Genomic DNA, 25,404 nt, shown 5'->3' with positions numbered 1-25,404 from the left:
ACCAGAACAATGTCACTAGATTTGAGATAGGCATATTCATGTATACCTACTTAGCATATAACTTATATATATATATATATATATATATATATATATATATATATATATATATATATATATATATATTATTTGTAGGATCAACATTTCTTCACCCCACAGCTGTGTTTTGTTCCCTGATTCGTCTTCATCATTCTTCAGAACTGGAATTGGAGCAGGAGTGGATCTTGATCAGTCCTCATAACTGCATCTGGACTTTACGACTATCAAGGAAACTTAAGGTGAGATTTTCTATCTGGTTATGATCTTGATCTCATTCTATAAATTTCGACCTTTATGTTTTATGGATGACCACTGTTATGCTATATGCTACTGTAAAAGTCAAGATTAGCAGTGTTTTGTTAATTTCTCGTCAAAACTAATGAAACCAAAATAAATGAACAACCATCAAACATAAATCATAAATTGTAAGTCATACAGTGCATTTATTCGTAAAATGACCCAGCCACTGGCAGAAATAAAAACAGTATTTGACCTCTATAAGAAAAAAAAAGTGATCAAGAATAGTTCTGCTTAGAGATAACTAGGTTTCAGTGTCCAGGGTCACCAAAGAGTCTTAATCTGCCACTGCGTTGATGACCTTTTCCCCCCTGACTAAGACACGACGATGAGAGAAGACACCCACGTCATTAAACGATAACTGTGACTATCACCACATGCAATATCGTTGACAAAAAAAGACGAGACTGAAATGTGTTTAAAAAAAATAAAAACTTGACCAAAACCACTTATTTTGTCGAATAAAGGAGGAAACAACACATTACTTACTGTTTTTACGAGCGTTCATGCTTATCTTTGCCAGATTTCAATCATTTAAACACCAGTCAGAGCTTTTCTGTTACAAGCACGTACCTGGTCTTTTCAATAGTATCTGGCAACCATGCGCGCGCGCTTTCTGCAACCACACTGCTGAAGAAGCGCGGATGATCTGAAAACACAGACAAGTAAGCTGGTGTTCCGCGATATTCATTTGAGATTTTATACTTAAATTAAAGTGTCATTCAGTCGGTCTGTGTTCTGTCACGAGCCACTTGCGCTGTTTGTGCGACTAAATCTGCGAACAAAATGCAGGCTGATATATTGTCACACCACGATCGGTCATACTGCAGGATCTCATTTGCAAGTGTACTGATTGCGTGCCAGTCTCCGATATAGCCTACCTTATTCAGTTGATTCCCAGCAAACATTTGGACGTTTAATGACCGTTGAAAAGACGTTCGTCCGACACGTCCCGTCATGGTTGAAAAATAGTTCCTAAATGAAAGTTGAACGGACGTCTTCGACGTCATCTGACCGTGAATTCCACGTCTCTTCTGCGCGTCCCTGGACGTCTAAATGCGTCGTCATCTGTGTGTTTAAATGTGTTTCTGCATTATTTAAGTGCATATATAAGCCTGCATATAAAATAATCACACACCTATTGTGTAACATCGTGAAAGGCAATCAAGTCTTGAAGTTTACACATCTTGACAAAGGTTCTAAAAAGGTCCAAAATTGGTCCAGTCAGACCTGACCGTCAATAAAACGTTTTAATCACGTGTACATCACAAACAACAACACATTGTTTGTGGACATAAGCAAAAAAGAAGCATGTTCTGATTTAGCACAACATTTTATTGATCTTGAACAGCAAAAATTTATCTTAATTTTTTTTAATGTTTAACATTTGTTAACCAAACTAAAATATCAATTACAAAATACTGAATTATTATATAAAGCGACAGTTCACCCAAAAATGTAAATTCTGTCATTTACTCACCATCATGTTCCAAACCTGTATGATTTTCATACTTATTCTGAACACAAAAGATATTTTGAAGAATGTTTGTAACCAAGCAAATAGAGCAACCATTGACTACCATCATTGTAGAAAAAATGATTGTGGTAGTTAATGGGAAGCGACATCTGCTTGGTTACAAACATTCTTCCAAACATCTTTGTGTTTAGCATAACATAGAAAGGTATACAGGTTTGAAACATGAGGTTGAGTAAATGACAATTTTCATTTTTGGGTGAACTATCCCTTAAACACATTGTTTGGCTCATTTTCTGTATCCACCACCCCAGCTCTTCCTGGAGTGCGTTTTTGGTGTTCTGCCGTTGCTGCATCAATTTCAGAGTCTGTAGCATTTGGGCTCCACCTCTTCACAGCATCTAAGGGAAGAGAATATTTATTTAAAATTAATAAAATTAAAAATTTGAGGTAAATGACATGCACTTATTTTCAAAATATTTATGGTCTACAGCTTACTTTAAAAAAACATGGAACAAGATGAATGAATCATGAATGAAACATTAGAAAAAGGTAATCAACATGCATTACAACATGCATTTTACTTTATTGAATAAAAGATATTCTGCATTAAATTGGAGTTAGATCAGTTGGGGGGCGGGGGGAACAGCATTTGTACCCTGCCTCTTCAATACCACTGTGGTGCCCTTGAGAAAGACCCTTAACTAGGTGTGTAACTGTGTGAAAGTGAACAGGACATTTCTGATAAAGACAGGTGGGCTGTGATGTCCCCTGAATAGATAAAGGTATCAATAAAAATTACATCAATATACAAGAAACAAGAGATTTTTAGATTGGCATATGCCCAAAATTACCTTGAATTACATTATATAAAGGCATGGCTTTAAATGGTTTCTTTTCAAGCTGGCCACCACCCCTCATATTAAACTTCGCCATTTAAGCATTTGACATCATTCTGTGAAAGAAATTTAGGATTACTTCACCTTAGAAAAACAACAAAATAAGGTCAATAAATCACAATTAACAGTAAAGTGCAGCGTAGCAATTGCATGCAATTTTAAAACATACACTTTCACAACTACTCATCTATCATGTAACAGGTGCTTTGGTGACAAGTAATCAATGTCATTCATGGCTTATATACACTGAAATCATGTTTTGATTTCTTGTTTTCAGTCTGGCTGACTGTCTGAGACAGTACAGACTTTTTAAAACTTCAGAACAAGTGATGTGTGACATTAAATTCAAGTAATATAAATGGCTGGGTTAATTATGGTGGGCAATCAATATATATTTTCCTGAAATATTATGCAGCAATAAAAAATTCAACAATTCAAGGGAAATACATACCTGTTCATAACTTTGTTCACGCAGTCTCTGACAGAAGATCCACCAACTCTGGACAGTTGCTTGACCTAAATGTGAAAACAATTGAAATAATGATATAGAAAGACAGATTAATATATATACACACAGACTTAAATACATATATACATATGTACTCACACCTGGACACATTTTATGATGTAAAAATCATACTATCAATATAAGTACACCTCAGGAAACATACAAAAATAAATCAACATCATGGGACCTTTAAATGCATTTTATTTTACTGGCCAGTGTTTTAAAACCACCACATATAATATTTCTTACTTGTGGTTGACATGGGGTAGACGCTCTTTGAGGGTCTGGTGCCACCTATTTCAAAATGAAATAAAATAAAAATTGTAAAATGTTAAAGACTCAGAAGGTAAATTAATTAAGTTCCCTCTAAATTATTTTTGACTGCATTATAATGATTTCTTTATTCAGAATATGATCAAGATTGCATAGGTGGATGTGTTCGGGGAATTTGGCGGTTAGATCATAACATTTAAAGCCACTTGAATGAACTAAATGACTCGAAAAAAGATTCGTTCATTTTGATGAACGAGTTCGAACAGGAGAGTCAGTAAAATGATCAGAACTTCCCGTCTATTTTTCTGCTATGTGAAAAAAATCGAGCAAAACGCGCCGGCGCGTTTGCCGACCCCAGGGGGTTTATAAGTTACAGTAATAACTTTGACTGTATCATTAAACATACTTTATACTATGGTATACCGTTGTATAGGTTCAAAGTAATTTTTAGCCTACTAATGTTAGCTAATTTTAGCCAAACAAAGTAAATTTCAATTGACAATGTGGGCATCATTTCTTTCGGTTCATTCGTGTCAAACAAGTAAAACTCAAGCACGTTAATCTAATAATACAAAATGTACTTACCCAACAGTAGATTTTTAATAATATCGATTCAATTCCTCCTCTCCTCGTGGTTGTTCAATGTTCCGGAGTCTATGGGGAGAATGTGTTAACATCTCGCGAGATAATCTATCCTATCGCGGGTTTTGTGATATCGCAAGATCTTTTGTTACTACATCTTGGCAGTACAGTTTTGGCAATTACATCCAACTCAGACATAAATGGTGACCGGATATATTTCTGTTTTACATGTATATGCATACATTCCATAAAAAAATATAACAACGAATACATCAGGTAGGCTACACAGGTTGAAATAATGACTACAATGCAGTGGCTTATAACAACCACACTGGGTACTTTGTGATTATAATTTATTTAAACAAGATAAAGTAAATATATTTAATTTGTATACAAATCGTGTATTTCATAAAGATAATTCCTGTTTTTTTTTTCTGTCTTGCTTGACTAGACGTGTAAAAGACGTCAGTGGTTGTCATTCACAGCCTTGCTAGACGTGTAAAGGACGTCAGTGGACGTCTTCACAACCTCTTAAAAACTACTTGGGCAATTAAATTAATTATTGCAGTATTAACCATGCACGGATTAAGCAATGCTTTTGCATATTTCACAAGGATTTCATAGAGGGTCATGATGGACTATAAATGCACGTGCAAAAGACGTTGCCAGGTGACATCCTCTCACCCGACACATTATATAGTGAACTACACGTAGCTAAAAGCCAAAATAACAATTATACATGCAACCCCAGAGAACTGTAGACATGTACAAATGCATCTGAATGCATTTTTGTGAAATGTTCTGTGTTACATATTTTTACCAATTTATGCCGTCCTACCGCGACTATTTTTGGCCAGGGACACGACGTTGCCGTCGGACCAATGTTTGCTGGGTTGCTCTAGTAAGTGCGCCAGATTGGTGCCAATTATTGTCATGTCTGCATTATGATGCACAACTTTGCCTCTCCTTGTTATAAAACAACATGTATGATAGCATATCTGATAGCCTATTGCATTGACGTTTGTTTGAAATGTAACATCTATGCAAAATAATCCTTGAATCATTTCTTATTTAAGGCCATTCCTGTTTCGAATATGTGATTGTGTATTGTCAACAATAAGCATAAACATTCTGCATTTCCATTTTGTTGTGTGGATCATTCATTGTGACATTTAAACTGATTCGCATGTTTAAGAATCTGTAATCTGATAAAATACTTCTACTGCCCTCTAACACAGGGCCGTGCACAGACATTTTGAGGGCAGTGGCCTAAACCAAAAAAAGGGGCACTAAGGGGGTGGTTGCTTGTTAACACAAATTATCCAGTTATTACAAAATATAAAATTAAAAGAGAAGACAGCACACGCTCAAATACATTTTAGACTTTATCAAGAGAATACTCTAACCATGGGTGTTATTCATACCACTTTGTCTACAAAGTGTGCCAACAACAGAAAATTTAGTTATTTGTATTAGATCTGATCGAGAGTACAATAATTTGATTAGACAAGCAGCTAATTCTAAGAACGTGGATATGTTGTACAAGTTGTTAGCACTAGTAGATGACCAAGACCAAAACATTACTGACATAAATAAAAAATAAAATAAAAAAATAGAATAATTTCGCAGATTCAACCACTGTCTTGCATAGCCTACCTGTTAATGCGAGAGCTTTCGTGAACTGTCGTGTTCACTCTTAGGGTGCTTTTACACTGGACTCGTTTGCTGCGGTCCGAGGCCGAGCGCGATTGTTCCCGGCGCCCCCCGCAGCGTTGGTCTGGTTTCACACTCAACTTGATTCTATTTAACTCTGGTGCGTTTGCGTGCATCTTACGTCAGTGCAAACGTGCACGGCGCAGGATAGAAAACACGACGCAGGTCAATATATTGTGTTTTTTATTAATTTGGTGCTATTATGCATAGCTGAGTAAACAACACTGGTTTACTCTGTGTGTGTGTGTGTGTGTGTGTGTGTGTGTGTGTGTGTGTGTGTGTGTGTGTGTGTGTGTGTGTGTGTGTGTGTCACATAAGCTGTCTTTCCGCTGCTTGCAAATGGACTCTTTTGAGGAGACAGTGGATTTCCATTAATTTGTTGCCCTGATTGCACGCACTATGCGCGAATACACTGTAGACTCACTCTTGCTCGTATCCAAGGTAAATCTTCATCCCTTACGTGTGTTTTATTTAACTAAATACATCATAATCGGCTAAAACGCATGCGCAGGATAGTTTACTTCCTGAACAAGTGTGCACCCGAGTCCGTGTTGCTTTCAGGGGGCTTTTACACTGGGCTCGTTTGCTGCGGTCCGAGCCCGGGCGCGATTGTTCCCGGCGCCCCCCGCAGCGTTGGTCTGGTTTCACACTCAACTTGATTCTATCGGACTGTGGTGCGTTTGCGTGCATCTTACGTCATTGCAAACGTGCACGGCGCATGATAGAAAACACGACGTGGGTCAATATATTGTGTTTTTTATTAATTTGGTGCTATTATTTTAGCTGAGTAAACAATGCAGGTTAACTGTGTGTGTGTTTCGCACAAGCTGTCTTTCCGCTGCTTGCAAATGGACTCTTTTGAGGAGACAGTGGATTTCCATTAATTTGTTGCCCTGATTGCACGCACTATGTGCGAATACACTGCAGACTCACTCTTGCTCGTATCCAGGGTAAATCTTCATCCCTTACGTGTGTTTTATTTAACTAAATACATCATAATCGGCTAAAACGCATGCGCAGGATACTTTACATCCTGAACAAGTGCGCACCCGAGCCTGTGTTGCTTTCACATACACGCGAATCGCAGCACGGTTCGGGAGCAACCGAACTCAGACCACCTACTCCAGGTAGTCTCGGGTTCGGTACCCCAGTGCGCACCCGGGTCCCATGACAGCGTTCACATTAGCGATTTTTCATGCGAACCGTGCCCCGTTCCGAACTAAACTGCCAGTGTGAAAGCCCCCTCATAAACACGCGAACCGCAGCACGGTTCGGGAGCAACCGAACTCAGACCACCTCCTCCAGGTAGTCTCGGGTTCAATACCCCAGTGCGCACCCGGGTCCACATGACAGTGTTCACATTAGCGATTTTTCATGCGAACCGTGCCCAGTTCCGAACTAAACTGCCAGCGTGAAAGGGTCATCAGTTTCAAGAGAGTGCCGCGCAGACAAATATACTGTGAGTGATGCTGCGGAGCGAGCGGGAAAACCTGGAGCGGATTGGCGGAATCAGCGGAAAGCTTTGAGCGGAGCGGTGGGGGTGGGGAAGAGGGGCACCTCAGTCGATGAGGGCAGAGGGGCAGTGGCTCTAGCGACCGGGCCACCCCATGTGCACGGCCCTGCTCTAACATGCTTTTAAAACTACTGTTGTAAAAAAAATAAAATCTAAATTTTCTCGAGGGGTCATGCCCCCCAACCCACCTAGCAAGATAATTGTTGGGACCTCGGTATTTATAGAACCCTGTGTGGGCCCTGCACCCAGTAATAACAGTGATGCATTGATCCTTTGAATATTTGTCCAATTTTCATGTGTGGATGGACTAAGGAATAGTCAATCAAAATTCATAATTATTTAGTTGTCTTTTGCTATAGTCTGTGGGCCAGTATTAATTGCAAAAACTGCACCTCTTCTGTGGCTAATATTAATTTCATAATGAGCCTTTCTCTGTGGAGTCAAGCAGCAAAAGTTAAGTGATAATGTGCCAAAACTACTGGCCCGTTTTGGGGTGAACTAATATGCAAGACTAGTCTTACATGTCTTAAATTGTTAAGTGTGTGCGTGTGTGTGTTGTCATAGGCTATAGCCTGATTGTCTTGACTTGCATCCATGAAATATTGTAATGTTATAGGCCTACTGCATATTGAGAAAATTAAGATTAATCATTAAAATTATTGCGCAACAATCAGGTGATGGGGACCCCCCCCGAATATGGACGAGTATTTCGCACACTGGTCACACTGCTTTACTGCACGATCACTGCATGAGTATAGATCATAACGCACACAAAGTAGGCTATATGATATTTTTATTCTTCACAGTAATATCACTTTTTTTGTTAAACACCAGTGCTGAGTTCAGTATTTTGTAGTAAAGCAGGTTTTCTGTAGAGCAGAACTCAAATGGTTTCATGCGAGCAGGAATGGAAAAAACCCTTCAACCACAAGCTATTTACAGACTATTCAAACACCTCAGAGAGAGACGAACACAAACTGACATCAAACACACACATCCAGCAGAAGAAACATTCTCATGAACAAGCTGTCTATCCACCCAACAGACCAAACCACATTTCTGTTCAGATGTGAATACATGAGACCACAGTGTTCATGAGTGTTTTGCATCTATTGTTTTTCATGAGATTTACACGTATGGTCCCTTTAAGACTTTAAAAGTCAAACATGAAATGCTCCAATGAACCATGCGATTTAATTGGTAAAAAAGGTAAGTTTGTTTGAAGTTTTTAGGAGATAACTTAATTGAATACTTTAATTTTTGATCCTGCTCTACGTCTGCTGGGATGTCCCGATACAATATGGTGATTCTCACCAAAAACTCAACCATAGACTCGGACTTGACGCAGGTCACACAGTTGAGTCTTGTACTTAAAATACTGAAGTTTGTTCATCTTCTCATTGTGAGAGGTGCATACACCACATGATCCTCCTCTTCAACTTTCTGTAAAAACACAACACAAGAAATATAGTTGTATATAGTTAGTGTATATATTTTTTCTAATAACATTTATCAGCACTGCATGCAAACTTAAAGGACAAGTTCGGTATTTTACACTTAAAGCCCTGTTTTAAGATCGTTTCTGATGAAATAGAACGGTTAAGATTGAAATTTGCTGCTGTCCCGAGAATTTTCGGTTTCTGTGTTAGCACCCCACCTACACAATTGTTTCATAGGGGCACTGGAACAATCATTCATAAAACGCATTAAACTTTAGTTTACAAAGACGTGAAACTCACCGAGTGGTCTGGGGTGTTCACTGATATGCTCATCAGCATATCAGTGAACACCCCAGACCACTCTATTTCATCAGAAACGATCTTAAAACAGGGCTTTAAGTGTAAAATACCGAACTTGTCCTTTAAGCATCTTGAGGAAATTAAATCAAACTACATCTTCTATATCAATGGTTTTCAACCGGTTTTGCTAACATGTTAATCTGACACAAGAACTTAAATTTATTAAGTTCAACAAAACATTTGTTTAAATTGGCTTGTTCTAGTCTTGTTGTACAAACCATTAATTGTTTAAAGGGGTGGTAAAACACATTTTTTCAAAGGCTTGATTGTGTTTGTGGGGTGCACTGTAACGTGTTCATGCTTCGTTTTAAAAAAATTGCATTATTTTTCGTATATTTTACCTTTATTCTACACTGCTCTGTCCCTCCTTGTAAAAAACGGTCTGATGGTTCCCGGGTTCTATGAAGCCAGTCCCTCAAAACTACGCAATGGGCTCAGATTGGTTAGCTGGCCCAGTGTGTTGTGATTCACTAACCGCCTAGTGCACGTTTTCCGGAAACGTCACGACCCTTAACTTTACCGGTAGTTTGTGCTTTGGTGTATTATTAACAATGGCGTCAATAAAACCAATCGGACCCAGAGAATGTTAGTGAAGATGATCGAGCAGAACCTGTTCAAGAACGGCTGTTAAACGACGTTTCAGAAAGGTTTGTTTTTTGTTGTTCTCTCATTACTTTTTAGATACACTGTTATTATTGTACTAATTATTATAGTATTACAAAAAATAAGCTTCATAAACAAGAATTTCATATAATCGTTCTAACAAATTATACTACAGTCTTCAAAGGGATTTTTTTGAGTAAAGACTGCGGATCTATAGTGATCGTTTCTGACTGTATGCCACCGTTACTTTTGTATTTTTAGAAAGATTGTAGCCAAATATCTGTCGCCAGAACTATTAACCCAAAACTAACACTAAACATCGGCTGCCAAATCAAACACAGAACCATGTTTAGCATGCCTGTAGATAAACAAGCATGTAGATAAACATAAAAGCTCTAATCAAAGAATAATTTACACTAATTCCAAGTTCGCTGTTGAGATTTTAAAAAAAGTTTGTAATGTTAGGTGTTTGTCAGATAAAGTTAAGTATGAATGAGCATTTAACAAACCAGCAGAGCCAAACAGCGTTGTCATTTGTTTACTTCCTTGCTACAACGTACAATTAACAATACGAACTATTACAGGAAAACACATCGACGAAAAATAAATCATACTTGCAGGTTGTGGCCCGTAAACAACAGCTTCTGTTCTTAAAGTTGGAACTGCTCCATCTTTCAGGACAAGCCGTTGTGCGAATCCTGTATTGAACTCGCGAAGATTGTGGAAGCTTTCCTCCGTAAAATGTGCAGCACGGAGAGTGAGATTTGGATAATAATTATGAGGGACCGAGTTAAAAATTAATTTTAACCATTGATCCCTAACTCCCCCGACCCTAGGAAGGCTGAACAAAGTGGACCTGCAATCCGGATGAAGATAACTGTGTTTCGACGGCATTGCAACAACACTCCAGCCTACTACCACAACAACTTTTCTCCAAAACAATATGAAATGGCCTCGCCCCCCTTATTTAGTATTCTCGGAGGAGGGGTTTATTGGGGTTAGTGATTTCAGCAACCCTGGAGGAATGTCGTGTTGTCCCTACCGGCCGTTTGCTCTAGTCCTTAGAAATTGATTTCTATAAAAGCAAATATCTCCGTTTGCTTTGAACTTTGAGCGTTGTAACTTTGCAGATGTTGTTTATGCTCAAACAGCAACATTGCACACTAGCTAAAGTTAGAAAAGTGAAATCGTGTTTTACCACCCCTTTAAATGTTTTCCTCAATGTAATTATAATCCTTTGTAAATGAAGTTTAGAGGTCCTGCAGTCTTTCAGTTTCTCAGTTGCTGTAAAAATGTATTCCATTTCAAATGACTAATTACTTGCTAAAAATGTAATCTGTGATGTGATCCAAACAACACAATAGGAAAATAACATAAGTTTTTCTTGCATTGATAATCTTATGGCTTTTATTAAACATCTGATTTGGTGATGTTGTATGTGTGTGTGATCATTATACAGTCAAAAACACAATTGCATCTGACTAACTGCTGAAATGACAGAGAAACACAACATAAATTAATAATACATTGTCTTACCGTTTTCTGTGCGTTTCTTTTGTAGAACGCTGGTTCAGCGTAAGTGATCTCGTCTTCGTGAGTCTCAACTGTTTCAACAATAATAGATGCATTAAAACAACAAAACTCAATACTAATTAGATCTGTTTCTTTACCACATACTGTATGTATGCATGTATTATTATGACCCTCAAAGTTAAAGCATAAATGCACATTTCATAAAAAGTTTAACACAACCGTAAAAAAAATGACATAAACAAATTTAATTCGACTAAATTTAAATTGAGAACTCACTTCAAAATTAGAGAGAAATTTGTTGACACATAATTTACACTGTGTGCACAATTATTAGGCAAGTGAGTATTTTGACCAAATCATCATTTTTATGCATTTTTTCCAACTCCAAGTTGTATAAACTTGGGCTACGTTTACACGTGGCTGGCTATTTTCATAAACGGACATTTCACCTTCTCCGTTTTCAAAAATAACATTGTGCACACCTGTCAGTTTTCAGAAAAGTGTTTGTTTACACGAACCTGTGTATATATGCCGTCAAGAGCATGCCAAACCTGTAGGGGGCAGTGTAACGAGAAGCTCAAGCCCACGTTAGCCAATCAGAATCCCGAAAATAGCAATAGCAGCAACAACCATAGACATCATATAGATAGACGCCCTACCGACCGCTACTGCCTATTGGCGCGGACGAGCCGTGGGGCCGCCATCTTAAACCGGTCACCCGCTCCGCTCAGTGTAATCTGTTTGGCAGGTGCAATGAGCTGCCAGCGCATTTAATTAATCATATCTCACTGAATACCGAACTGATTTTCACGCGGGTTTTTTTGCTGCAAAGGTCATACACGTAGCTACGATACAGGACACATTGAATATTTTGTTCACAAAATACAACCAATAGTACGGTAATGTTAAATGTTAAATCTTACTTGTGAAAAGTAATCCCCGAGTGATGGTCCGCCGATTTGAGCAGGAATATGCTGCATAGTGCTCTCGCATCTACTGCTGCTATGCAACGCAAATAGGAGTATGACCGGTTTAAGATGGCGGCCGCTTTTCTTGCGCCACAGCGGCCAATAGGGCATCTAGTCTCTATATGATATCTATGGCAACAACAACGAATCACTTCCTCTTTCTCTTTTGAACAAAGAGGTTGCACTTTTGACGCAGGTGCAAGTTCTGGCGCATACTCTGATGTCAGCAGTTTTTAGTTTACATGCAAACGTGCAAACGAAGTTTTCCAAAATCTCCACTCTGGCAGGAGTTTTTGGAAAGAATCGTTTTCAGAGGCAAATTCTCCCATTTGCGTGTAAATGAAGGGCACAAACAAAGGGAAATGTCTCCGTTTTTCAAAATAAGCATGTACGTGTAAACGGGGCCTTGAATGCTTATTGGATTTAAGCATTTCAGGTGATGTGTTTTTGTGTAATGAGGGAGGCTGTGGCCTAAGGAGATCAACACCTTATATCAAGGTGTGCATAATTATTAGGCAGCTTCTTTTCCTCAGGCAAAATGGGCCAAAAAAATAGATTTAACTGACTAAATTTGCGAAAAAATTGCAAAAAGTCTTTCAGAGGGATGCAGCACTCATGTAATTGCAAAGATATTGGGGCGTAATCACAGAACCATCAAACGTTTTGTAGCAAATACCCAACAGAGTCGCAAGAAACGTGTTGAGAAAAATTAACTGCCTAAGATTTGAGAAGAATCAAACGTGAAGCTACCAGGAACCCATTATCCTCCAGTGCTGTCATATTCCACAACTGCAACCTTCTAACATCACTTCCTTTCACACTGTACAAGTTTGGCTCCGCGCTGTAAAAAATGATTTTATGGCAAAGTAAATAAAACAGGAAAAATCATGTATCTTTGCTAAGAATAATTTTGTAAAAATGAAACCTTTAGAATATTAAGTAAATCCTAATTATATACTCAATTTTTACTTGTAAATATTATACATCCAACAGACAAGTAAATTTGACTTCTGACTCTCTGGCATATTTACACGCATTAATTAAGTACTTGAAGCAAATTTTAAAAAAATCAAGTAAAATTTACGTCATTGAAGAAAGGAATCTGCGCATGCCTGGAAAGAAGAAAACCCGCGATCATTGAGGGATTTGGATTTCCAATCTCCACTCCATCTGCTCTTAGGTAAGCAACAGTTAAAAACTGCAGTATATTACGGATTTTTAGATGTAATTTATTCAGTAAATGTAACTACGATCAACCATTGTGTTTTCATCACTTAATTCTATACATTTGAAAAGTTTAATGTTCTTAATGACAAGTTAGCTTCGTTAGCTTTCGACGCGTTAGCCATAGGCCTATTTTGTCCTCAGTTTTAAACTTTACGTTTTACACAAGTAAATTACGCCTAAAAAGCATGAATATGTTACTTAAATCATGATCTTTTCGTTTAATATTTATTATTTTGTGTGCAGTTTTCTTTATAGATGACAAATATCGTGGCTACGAATTAGAGCCCGACCGATATGGATTTTTGGGGGCCGATGCCGATACCGATATTAGGGAGTAAAAAAAGCCCGATACCGATATATCGGCCGATATTATTTATGTGTATATTATAATACAGTAGCAATATTATTTATGTGTATTATAGTACAGTATACCAGTCAAAAGTTTGGACACTTTCCTATTGGTGTGTAACTTTTGATGGGTACTTTACACAGTAGCTATAAATAGAATAAATATATTTTATAAACACGTTTTGCAATGATCACTCAAATGTGGTAATCAAACACTTGTGTGACACATATGTAATGGAGGCAGGGGGAATGATAGAATGAGAATTATACAGCTGAGCTGTAACCAAACTAGTTTGCATTGCATGTTATATTATATTATATTATATTCTAAATACTGTTGCATAATCTTCACTAACGACGACTTTGTCTTTTAATTTAGTCATAACTTGTATCAATAAATATATAAAAAGTGTCACTGACAAAACCTTATTATCTTCTATTTTTACTCTTAATTCCTCTAATCTCTACCAGTGGAGGAAGAACTCAGATCTTTTTACTAAAGTAAAATGAATAATATCATAATGAAAACGTTTTTAATTACATATGTACAGTACTTTTATACTATTTTAAATAATTAGTAAGCAAAATGTACTAAACGTGAAACTAGGCTACTCTTAATGCAAAATGGCCCTATATAAAGTGTTATAATTATGTACATTTTTGGAATATTGCTTGATGTTGTAACGTAGCGTTATCAGGCAGAATGAGCTTTAACACTGTGTCTACACCGGACGCGGCCGTTACTGCTCGCGTCGCAACAGCTGTTTACCCGAGACAAAGCAGAATCAGTTTACTGTCGGAGATCGCTCGCGCCACGCATTTTAATCAATGTTTCATCAACCAATTGCCTTAATAAATAACAAGAAGGCCTAAATATAGCAGACAATATAATCAGGACTTCTCAGCTGCGCGCTTGCAATAGTCACAAGCTCACACAATACGTGACAGAGGCTTGTAGCAGAGAAATCAATTCTGTGAATTACACTGCGCAAATCACAAGTAGGCTACTACCCACTGGATGAAGAAGGGTTGGCTCTCAGTCTCCACAGGCTACATAAAATATTCACTTTATTTTATTTTATTTTATTTTTCGTGTTTGCATTTATGAGGAAAAAACAATGTTACAGACGCGACAGTTCAGCACTACGGACGTGAGCGCTCTGAAAGCGGCACTAATGCTTTGAAACTTTCACATAGACATCAAACAGAAAGCACAAAACCTTTCGTTTCAAAGTGAATTTCGTTTTGTATTAATTGTATCTTAATTTTAATCAATGTTTCATCAGCCATTTGCCTGGATTTAATTTATAAGAAGTAAATTTAGCAGACGATAGATAATCTCGACACGGAAGCGCCTGCGGGTGAACTGGAGCTCGTCTCATGAACCGAAACTCAGCGTATAGACCTGAGAATTGAAATATATCTATATTGAAATGTCTACTTTTAAACAGAACAATTCAAAACGAAAGACAGACAGACTCATGTAATCGTATGAAATGTGCATTTCTCTCTGGCGCCACTCACTGAAGATCGCGAGTCAGCATCGTCAACTTCATCTTTGGCTGACACTGACTGAAAACACTTGTTTATTAATAAACAATTAAAATGTCTCCTTGCTATATTTGTTGTATTCATAATCATTATTTTTGCCAGTTCTTGTGACAGCTTTTAGGTGCTTTATTGGCAGCGCCACCCTTACATGAATCACCGTACCCGCATTTTTAAAAATATTCATTTATCGGCCATTATAAATGCCGATACCGATAGTTAGGAAAATGCCTAAAATCGGCCGATAATATCGGCCCGCCGATATATCGGTCGGGCTCTACTACGAATTCATACCTGTCAAGTATCCCGTTTTGGCCGGGAAAGTCCCGTATTTAACCCTTCTTTCCCGCCGTCCTCCCGTATTAGTATTTTCCCGTAAATCTCCCGTATTTTAACCTGCGCTATTAAATAATAATAATGGCCCGGGCGGATTAAAAAAAAACAAAAAAACATTTCCAATCTGAGCTCTGTCCCTAACCACGCGATAACTGCCACCTGCAGTAGCCTACTACAGGTACTGTGGGTAGGCTACTGTAGGTGGCAGTTGTCGCGAGGTTAGTGTGTGAGGTCAGATGATGAGTGACAAGGCGGGGGGCAGAGCCATATAGAGAGATCCGACCACTGAACAAGAAACACAAGTTGAAACATCAAGACTGGGCCAGGAAATATCTGAAGACAGATTTTTCAAAGGTTTTACGGAGTGAAGAGATGAGAGTGCCTCTTGACGGAGCAGATGGATGGATCAGTAATGGGCAGATTGAACACAGAGCTCCACTTCGACTCAGACGACAGCAAGGTGGAGGTGGGATGATGGTATGGGCTGGTATTATTAAAGATGAGCTAGTTGGACCTTTTCGGGTTGAAGATGGACTTAAAATGAACTCCCAAACCTACTGCCAGTTTTTAGAAGATACTTTCTCCAAGCAGTGGTACAAGAAAAAGTCTGCATCTTTCAAGAAGACCATGATTTTTATGCAGGACAATGCTCCATCGCATGCATCGAAGTACTCCACTGCATGGCTAGCCAGTAACGGCCTTAAAGATGAAAGAATAATGACATGGCACCCTTCCTCACTTGATTTAAACCCTATTGAGAACTTGTGGGCCTTTCTTAAACAGGAGATTTACGGTGAAGGAAAACAGTACACCTCTCTGAACAGTGTATGGGAGGCTGTGGAGCTGCTGCTCAAAAAGTTGATCATCAACAGATCAAGAAACTGACAGGCTCCATGAATTGAAGGCTTATAACTTATTGAAAAGAAGGGTGGCTTTATTGGTCACTTATTTTTCTTTTTTATGTCAGAAATGTTTATTTGTAAATTGAGTTTGTTTATTATTCTCACTTTAACAGATGAAAATAAACAAGTGGGATGGGAAATTTTTCATTTTGCTGGTTAATAATTCTGCACACTAAGAGTTGCCCAATAATTTTGCACAGATAGATATTCTCCTAAGAAAGCCACATCCTCACTTTTACTTCCTTAAATATTCAGGGTTGAGGTTTATTAACATTTTGGATTGACAGAGCACTAAAGTTGTTCAGTAATAAAATGAATCGTCCAAAAATACAACTTGCCTAATAATTGTGCACACTGTGTATAAGTCAAACCCAGGCAGGACATTTAAGTCAAATGAATCCTTTGTATGGTGAAATTGATGCTCAACAAGTTCAACGAAAGTAATCAATAACATATTTTAACTTTAGCACCAGCTGCATCTTTACAAATGTAAAATTAAGCTCATAAAGTGGAGAGAGCTTTTGTATTTTTAATGTTTTGGTGCAATTTGAGAAAAGAAGGATCTATTTTTTCTAAGGTCTTTTTAAAACACTAACTACACATATTATTTTGGTTTCTTTTCATATAAACAATCTCAAGGGTGTTAACTACAAAATAATGACAATTATTACTTTAAAATTATGTTTTGGGCTATCAGTTGACTAAATATTTAGAGTAAATTTTAGGGTATAAAGTTTTGTTTATTATAATGTTTAAAAGCAGTAAGTAACACTCGCCTTCCCTGTCAATTTTTCTACATTTCCTGCAGATCCAGAAGATCCCAAAACCAGCAACAATCACCAGAGATCCAGCAGAGATCAACACTATCAGAGACACTGAGACTGGAGGAACTGAAGGAGAGGAAAAGAGAGACAGTCATTAATGTGAGTGAATGCATCAGTCTGATCTACAACAGAAGACAGAGATCAGGTCAGTAAATACACACATATATCATCATGCTGTGGTACCTGCACATGTGTGACAGAGTGTGTTGATGTCCAGATGTGTGGTCTGGTTGCTGATGGGATTGTTCAGCACACAGCTGTAGGTGTTTTTATCCTGATATTCCACCTCCAGAGGTAGAGAGAGACTGATGCTGAGATCACACACACTGATGCTGGACAATACACTCATTCCTGCGTACCAGGAGAGAGTCACATCACTCACATTCAACACTGATGAACACACCAGTGAACAATTTGATGATGATGATGATGATAAACAGTTTCTACTGATGACAGGAACAGGCAGACGAGCTGAAAAACGAGAGATTAAAGAGAAATGTGGGTAAATCTAAACATCAATCTTATTTTGAGTTTAGTGAGTTGACTGTCAGTAAGTGTTTCTCAAACTATAAAATGATTAAACATTTCAGTGTATAAATATTTAAAGGAATATTCTGGGTTATTTTTAGGTTAAGCTCAATCTGATGCATTTTTGACATAATGTGGATTGCCACAAAAATGTATTTCCATTTGTCCACCAGAAATACAAAAACCTGTTACAGTGAAGCGCTCAATGGTGGGGAAGCTTGTTTCTGCCACAGAATATAAACATTTAAAATATAATTTTTCTCTCACAAGTCTGACTTTTTTCTCGCAATTGCAAAACAATTCTGAATTGTGCCAGTAAATGGGGCAATTACATTTTACATTTTTTATTAAGTGTCGGATTCATAGGATGGGACCGATCTGTAAACGTTAAAATACTCACTGTTTCAATAGTACAGCCACAAGATGTGAACAATATGCATGTTACGAGGATTTGAGTGTTTTACCACGACAATACGCCATACACCGTAAAATGACAAATGCTTCTGAAGTTTTCTTTAAATCCTCCTAATATCGGCCTCATTCACGTCCATTTTAAGTGCCTCACCGTAACCTCAAATGAGGGATGAGTCTAAATCATTCTTTGTAGTAATCGACACAATTCTACAAATGCTGTGTATTGAGTTTAAATTATTTAAAGGATGAGACAAATGATCTCTACTCACCATAGACAGAAACATTGAATGTTTTTGATGTCAGTTTTGCTCCCCTTATATCTAGTTGATAAACTCCAGTATGTTCAGTTCTGGTGTTTGTGATGGTCAGAGATCCAGTTTGATCGTCCAGCTTCAGTCTGTCTCTGAATCTCCCATCAGTAACATCATCATATGTGGAGAAGATTTGCTGCTTTTTCTTCTTTTTAGCTATGATAGACTTTTCAGCTCCATATGTCCACAGTATGTCTTCTTCTGGTATTTTAGAAACATCAGAGTTTAGAGTAACAGAATCTCCCTCCATCACTGACACTGAATCACCAAACACACCTGATGAACATGAGCAGAAAAAGAACAGATTAAAGCTTCTGTTATTTTACAAAGCTTGAAATCAGCTTGCAAGTTTTAACAGCAACAAAAACATGAAACAATATGAAAAGTCACAAATATGAACAGACAAATTTGAGTGAATCAATAATGTGATCTTTAAAATGATTTGCTGTAGAGCAAAATAAAAATTATATGATGAATTAATTACAGCTTGAAAGTTTAATAATATGGATGTATTAAAAAAGATTGAATTGCTGGATGATTTGCATTTGTGATCATTGAAATTAAAATACCTAAAACAACAAGAGAGATTTGATCGCAGTGGATGAGAATAATCTACTTTGAACCGCCGCAGGAGTTTATTACTCTGATATGTAACACAAAAACACAGATATGTTTATAACTTACCGATCGGACGGCAGAAGCACAAACAGAACAAAACAAACATGTGAAACATTTTCAGCTGTTCAGTGAAACGCCTGATCTAATAAGACTATCAATGAAAGCACAACAGATCTTAACAAATACAAGCTTGTGAATCCTCCCCCGACAGAGTCTGACCCTCCTAATGCACACACACACACACACACACACACACGTACGTGTAGTTTTTGACAAATGTATATGTAAGACCGGAAAAACTGGAAGAACTGTAAGAGGGGCTACTTTTTGAAATTACCACTCTCGTGCACTATCAAGATGAAGGTCTCACTTCCCTCATCCTAATCTTCATTTCTCCCCCTCATTCTTCACCCTTGCAGAGATTACCCAAACTCACACAAGAATCTAAATTGTTTAATGTGAATGAATATCATCGAGTTTTATACATGTTTAGTATCATTTGAAATGTCTCAGTGCAACTGGTACAAATGTCTCATTCCCAAAGAAGTAAACCAAAAGGTAATAAAGTTCTTAAGAGTTTAGAGATATCTTGCACACAGAAGGGGGTGTCTTTGAGTTAACACCTTCCGACCATTTGTCTGAATGCAATTTTCCACTGCTAGCAAACGGTTACCCGCAGGTAAATTTCCACTGTGAACCCGTATTTCTAATGTTGGGTAAACATTTTTCCTCTTTATTCCAGAGCATTTGATGTTTTGCATTGATTATCTTTGAATTGATTATGAAATTGTAATGATACATTTACCTGACATAATAAATTGTTATATTTGATTATTCTAATTGACTTTGACATTATTTTCATTCAAGAGTTTAAAAAGAATAGTAAAACATTCGCTCACACTTAATGATGCACAGATATCATTAAAACCTTTTTCATTTATGGAGTCAGATGAAATAACGAGAAAATACATATGAGAAAATGTATTGCATTTAACCAAAAAATACTTTGCCGCGAGAAAAGACAGTAACACGCAGAGACCTTCCGTGCTGATCAGACGACCCCCATTGGCCTGATCCAGCACAGGCTTTACATATATATAACATTTCATGGTAAAATAGAGAGTAACTCTAGTGATTTAAAATTGTTGTATATATTTATTCAGTTCTCAATTATAGTGTATGGGGAAAAGTACAACGTTAAAACCGTGTATGAACCGTGTATGTATAGCTTCTGAGTCAAACTGAAACTGCTGCTGGTTATTTCTTTTTTTCTCATTTTTTTTTTGTTTTTTTTTGTGTGTGGTTTATGTAAGACTGGGCATTCAGTGCGTGTGTTTGATTTTTTTTAGGTTAAGAGTTTATTTCTGTCCTGCTATGAACAGCTTTGAATGTTAATCTGCAGAAACATCATGAGAAACTGCATTTGACACACAGAGTCAGAAAACATATACATGTGAAACTCGAAAAATGTTATTATTGTGCAAAAGTTAATTTCAGTAATTCAACTTAAAAGGTGAAACTAATATATTATATAGACTCACTACACTCAAAAAAATGGTTTTGTGGCACTGTTCTTTTTACCCAAATATGTTTTGTTAAAGTTACACACATATATTTCTTTTACCACCAAAACACTATTGTATTGCGTTTAATTAACTTAACCTGTATAATTTTCCACTTTACTTAATTATCAATCGTTAAACTAATGTAAAGGGTTTAATTTTGCGATTAAAAAAAACCTGGATGTGACAATTTCCAATGTATTGGATGAAGATGGAGTGTGAAGAAAGTAGCAAGGTGCATGGCCTCAGAGAATATATAAAGTTAATCTAAAAGGCTAAGTCTTTAATTTCTGTGAGTATTTCGGAAAGTCTGTTCTGGAATGCTTTAAAGATTTCAATGAAAAAAAAATATTTTGTCTGCTTGTTCAAATTGCTTCAAATGAGCTTAAGCAACACAATTGCTGTACATTTTGTCCAAACTTAATTTGATTGTGTTCAATCTGCTTAAATATGTAAAATTAAACTTTACTTAATCCGTTTGTGTTGGATTACATGAATGATTTGTGTTGCATTAACTGAAACTGGGCGGTGCTTGTTATTTCCCAGCATGCTTTGCATGTAGCTGAATTAAGACAGAATAAATGTTGAAATGACGTGTTATTTTATGTGTTTTTGAGAAAATGAGGAAAGGGGAAGACTTTATAGTGTGTAATTGTGTTTAATGTTCAATTACATTGCAATTATTAGAACCATTTAAATTACAGTGGGTTACCATTGTGGAGAAGAGTAGAATATTTGGTTAGGATGTGGACTGATTCAAATGGGTTTACTCTTGATGCTGAAAGAGCATATACATCTTAGCATTTAGTATGTTAATAAGTGCTATTATTAGCTAATAGCTAGTAGTGATGGGATTTATGGCTCTTTGAGTGGATCCGGATCTTGGCGATCCGTTCCTTTCAAAGAGCCGTTCTAAAGAACGGCTCTTTTGGCTCTTTTTAAATATTTAGTCAGTTTTAAGAAGCCAGCTTGGGGGCATCTCAGTTTATCCTGGAAATAATCACTGGGAGGAATGATGAGGTGAGATTTGTAGTCAAACAATTAAAACTCAGATATCACACACCAATATCTGAGTTTGAATTATTCTGAAATATTGATTATTACCTCATTTGTCATGTGTGGACTATATTCCATAGGGTTGCACAACATCCCTCTGCTTAGAAAGTGACATCACTATTTTGGATTTACCTTTAGTACAAAGTATGTGTAAAGCTATGTTGACTTATGTTATTCATACAATACCTACTCACAAATTAACATCAAAAACAAAGCCGGCTGCAATGAATTTCTGTGCAAAACAGCTTTTACTACAAACACTAACACTTCCACACAAGAACATTGTTATCACACAAGAAATCACACAGAATGTGACGGCAGCGTGCACAAGTCATTGGCTCCGCTCCTACCCAATGACAGAGGCACGTAGGGTTTTTTTCCACTGGAGTACTCACCCTAGTAGCACCCCAGCGCTGGGTGCGCCCCTTCTCCTATAACTGAGGAGCTAATTTGTGTGCATCTGTGTTAAACACGCATAGGAAAAAGAACCACAGAAAGAACGGCTCCCCTCCAGCCGCGACTCGGCTCCCATCGTTCATGTTTATGAGCCGTTCAAAAGAATCGGTTCGTTCGCGAACGTCACAACTCTAATAGCTAGCTGTAGCCTAGCAATTCATTTGAGAAATCATGTAAATCCTTCATACATTTATTTTTCAGTGCAGTTTTAAATAAACTAAAGCATGTTCACTAAACTTAACTGGTTTAAGTTACAGGGAAGCAATTCCATTGATTTGTTTGGACTCATTCAGTTGAGTTGTCACAACACAAGGAGCTTACATAGATTCAAAAAATGTCATTAACATTAATACAAAATAATTTGCTTGTGTGGAACCACTGTCCATAATTGAATTAAGTTAGTTTAAAGAGTAATTTTTTGAGTGTACATGCAAAGTGAGATATTTCAAACCTTTTTTTGTTATAATTTTGATGATTAATGCAAACAGCTTATGAAAACCCAAAATCTCAGAAAATTTGAATATTACATGAAATCAATAAAAAAAGGATTTTTAATTCAGAAATGTCTGCCCTCTGAAAAGTATAATCATGCATATGTACTCAGTACTTGGTTTGGGCCCCTTTTGCATGAATGACTGCCTCAATGCGGCGTGGCATGGATGCTATCAGCCTGTGGCACTGCTGAGGTGTTATGGAAGACCAGGATGCTTCAATAGCGGCCTTCAGCTCTTCTGCATTGTTCGGTCTCATGTCTTGCATCTCTCTCTTGGCAATGCCCCATAGATTCTCTATGGGGTTCATGTCAGGCGAGTTTGCTGGCCAATCAAGCACAGTAATCCCATGGTAATTGGACCAGGTTTTGGTACTTTTGACAGTGTGGGCAGGTGCCAAGTCCTGCTGGAAAATGAAGTCAGCATTTCCATAAAGCTTGAAGTGCTCAAAAATGTTCTAGTAGATGGCTGCGTTGACTCTGGACTTAAAGGGATAGTTCACCCAAAAATGAAAATTCTGTCTGGACTTAAAGGGATAGTTCACCCAAAAATGAAAATTCTGTCTGTATTTACTCACCCTCATGTTGTTCCAACCCCGTAAGACCTTCGTTCATCTTCGGAACACAAATTAAGATTTTTTTTATTAAATCTGAGAGCTGGATCACTCCTCCATAGGCTTGTAAAGGATTGAAACTTGCCAGCCCCGAAAAGTTATTAAAGACATCGTTAAAATAGTCCAAGTGACTACAGTGGCTCAATCTTAAGTTTATCAAGCGACGAGAATACTTTTTGTGCGCAAAAAACCCCCAAAAATAACAACTTTATTTCAACTATTCATTTCCTTCTCTGTGGGCCTCGAGTCAGTTCACTAGTGTAACAGCGTAGTGCTTCTGTGTTGTATATCACACGCATCACACACAACCAGCGACGGCCAATAGTGAGCCCTACGTGTGACTTACAACACAGAAGTACTACGCTGTTACACTACATGAACTCACTCCCCAAACCAACACAGACTGTGGAAACTTCACACTGGACTTCAAGCATGGATTGTGTGCCTCTCCATTCTTCCTCCAGACTCTGGGACCTTGTTTTCCAAATGAGATGCAAAATTTGCTCTCTTCAGAAAATAGGAGTTTGAACCACTGAGCAACAGACCTTTTTTTTTTTTTTCTTTAGCTCAGGTAAGACGCTTCTGACGTTGTTTGTTGTTCAGGAGGCTTGACAAGAGGAATACGACATTTGAAGGCCATGTCCAGGATCCGTCTGTGTGTGGTGGCTCTTGATGCAGTAACTCCAGCCTCAGTCCAGTCCTTTTGAAGCTCCCCCACACATTTCAATGACCTTTTCCTGACAATCTTCTCCAGGCTGCGGTCATCCCTGCTGCTTGTGCACCTTTTTCTTCCACACTTTTCCCTTCCACTTAACTTTCTATTAATGTGCTTTGATACAGCACTTTGAGAACATCCGACTTCTTTTGCAATTAACTTTTGAGGCTTTCCCTCCTTTTGGAGGGTGTCAATGATGGTTTTCTGTACAACTGTCAGGTCAGCAGTCTTCCCCATGATTGATAATTCTACTGAACCAGACTGAGAGACCATTTAAAGGCTCAGGAACCCTTTGCAGGTGTTTTGGATTAATTAGCTGATTAGAGAATGACACTTTGAGCCTACAATACTGAACCTTTTTACAATATTCACATTTTTTTCTGAGATTTTAAATTTGGGGTTTTCATAAGCTGTTTGCCATAATCAACAAAATTATAACAAATAAAGGCTTGAAATGTTTCACTTTGCATGGGATAGGTCTATATAATATATTAGTTTCACCTTTTAAATTTTGCACAATATTCAAATTTTTTGAGTTTCACCTGTATGTGTAGCACCGAAAGCAGCCTAGTATTATTGATCCAGAAGTGAAGTCTTATTTTGAACACTAGGCGTTCTATACAGAAGCTGTTAGATTTAACTACACCATTATGTTGTCACAGTTATCGTCTGCACCACTCTGTCTTCTTCTGCACTACACTTCCCAGAATCATTCTTGTCTTCACACCTGCACTCACTCCCTCATTTACCCACACCTGTTCATCGTCATCATCATCCTTGTCACCTGTGCTCACCTCGTTATTATTCATTTGTGTCTGTATTTTCCCTCTGTTCAGTTAGTCCTTGTCGGTTCTTGTGTGTATGTTACGTTGTATTATGGTGTGTGTTTCCTTCGTCCGTCTGCCTGTTTGAACCTTGTAAGCTTATATTATTAGTAAAAGTTATTGCATTTGAATTCTGGACTCCTCGCCTTCATCTACCCGCACCGCGCCCGTGACATATGTGAAGAAAAATTCCTTTCTACATGTAAAACTATTTACTATAGCAGACACTTTATGAACATATATATATAAAGACCTCCGATGCAAAAGCCTCTAAAAGCCACCTCTGTCAAAAATGAGATAATAATATTGAGTGAATGCTCTCCGCACGTAGTTATACGTTCATCAAATACTTTCACTTCAAACTCACTAAATCCCAGCCTCTGCCCCATTCAGAAATGCCAGTACTTGTGTATAAACCTATAGGAGCTTG

The 25,404-nt window shown here is 37.6% G+C and overlaps 3 long non-coding RNA genes and 1 pseudogene across 4 annotated transcripts; all 4 read right to left on the bottom strand.

Annotated features, from left to right (window-relative positions):
- Nucleotides 1-159: 159 nt before the first annotated feature.
- Nucleotides 160-1,556, bottom strand: LOC143735369 (uncharacterized). Its single transcript, XR_013203134.1, has 3 exons — nt 1,218-1,556; nt 910-985; nt 160-260 (listed from the first exon to the last, which is right to left on the bottom strand). It is a non-coding gene; the product is annotated as an uncharacterized LOC143735369 (long non-coding RNA).
- Nucleotides 1,557-1,677: 121 nt separating this feature from the next.
- On the bottom strand, nt 1,678-4,268 carry LOC143735348 (uncharacterized). 2 transcript variants are annotated; one of them, XR_013203112.1, is made up of 5 exons: nt 4,076-4,268; nt 3,467-3,511; nt 3,161-3,225; nt 2,665-2,765; nt 1,678-2,211 (listed from the first exon to the last, which is right to left on the bottom strand). It is a non-coding gene; the product is annotated as an uncharacterized LOC143735348 (long non-coding RNA). The 2 variants fall into 2 exon arrangements; XR_013203111.1 differs by lacking the exon at nt 4,076-4,268 and having other exon boundaries at nt 3,467-4,060.
- A 3,806-nt stretch (nt 4,269-8,074) lies between these two features.
- Nucleotides 8,075-11,306, bottom strand: LOC143735370 (uncharacterized). The gene is made up of 2 exons (XR_013203135.1): nt 11,237-11,306; nt 8,075-8,741 (listed from the first exon to the last, which is right to left on the bottom strand). It is a non-coding gene; the product is annotated as an uncharacterized LOC143735370 (long non-coding RNA).
- A 5,833-nt stretch (nt 11,307-17,139) lies between these two features.
- LOC143736371 (SLAM family member 5-like) overlaps nt 17,140-25,404 on the bottom strand; it is a 42,038-nt pseudogene continuing 33,773 nt past the window's right edge.

The sequence above is a fragment of the Siphateles boraxobius genome, unplaced genomic scaffold (assembly GCF_051911475.1).
Source record: "Siphateles boraxobius isolate OS27281-9 unplaced genomic scaffold, OSU_SipBor_1 13, whole genome shotgun sequence".
Classification (NCBI taxonomy): domain Eukaryota; kingdom Metazoa; phylum Chordata; class Actinopteri; order Cypriniformes; family Leuciscidae; genus Siphateles; species Siphateles boraxobius.
Note: the sequence above shows the minus strand (reverse complement) of the source record. Positions and strands in the feature narration are given on the sequence as shown.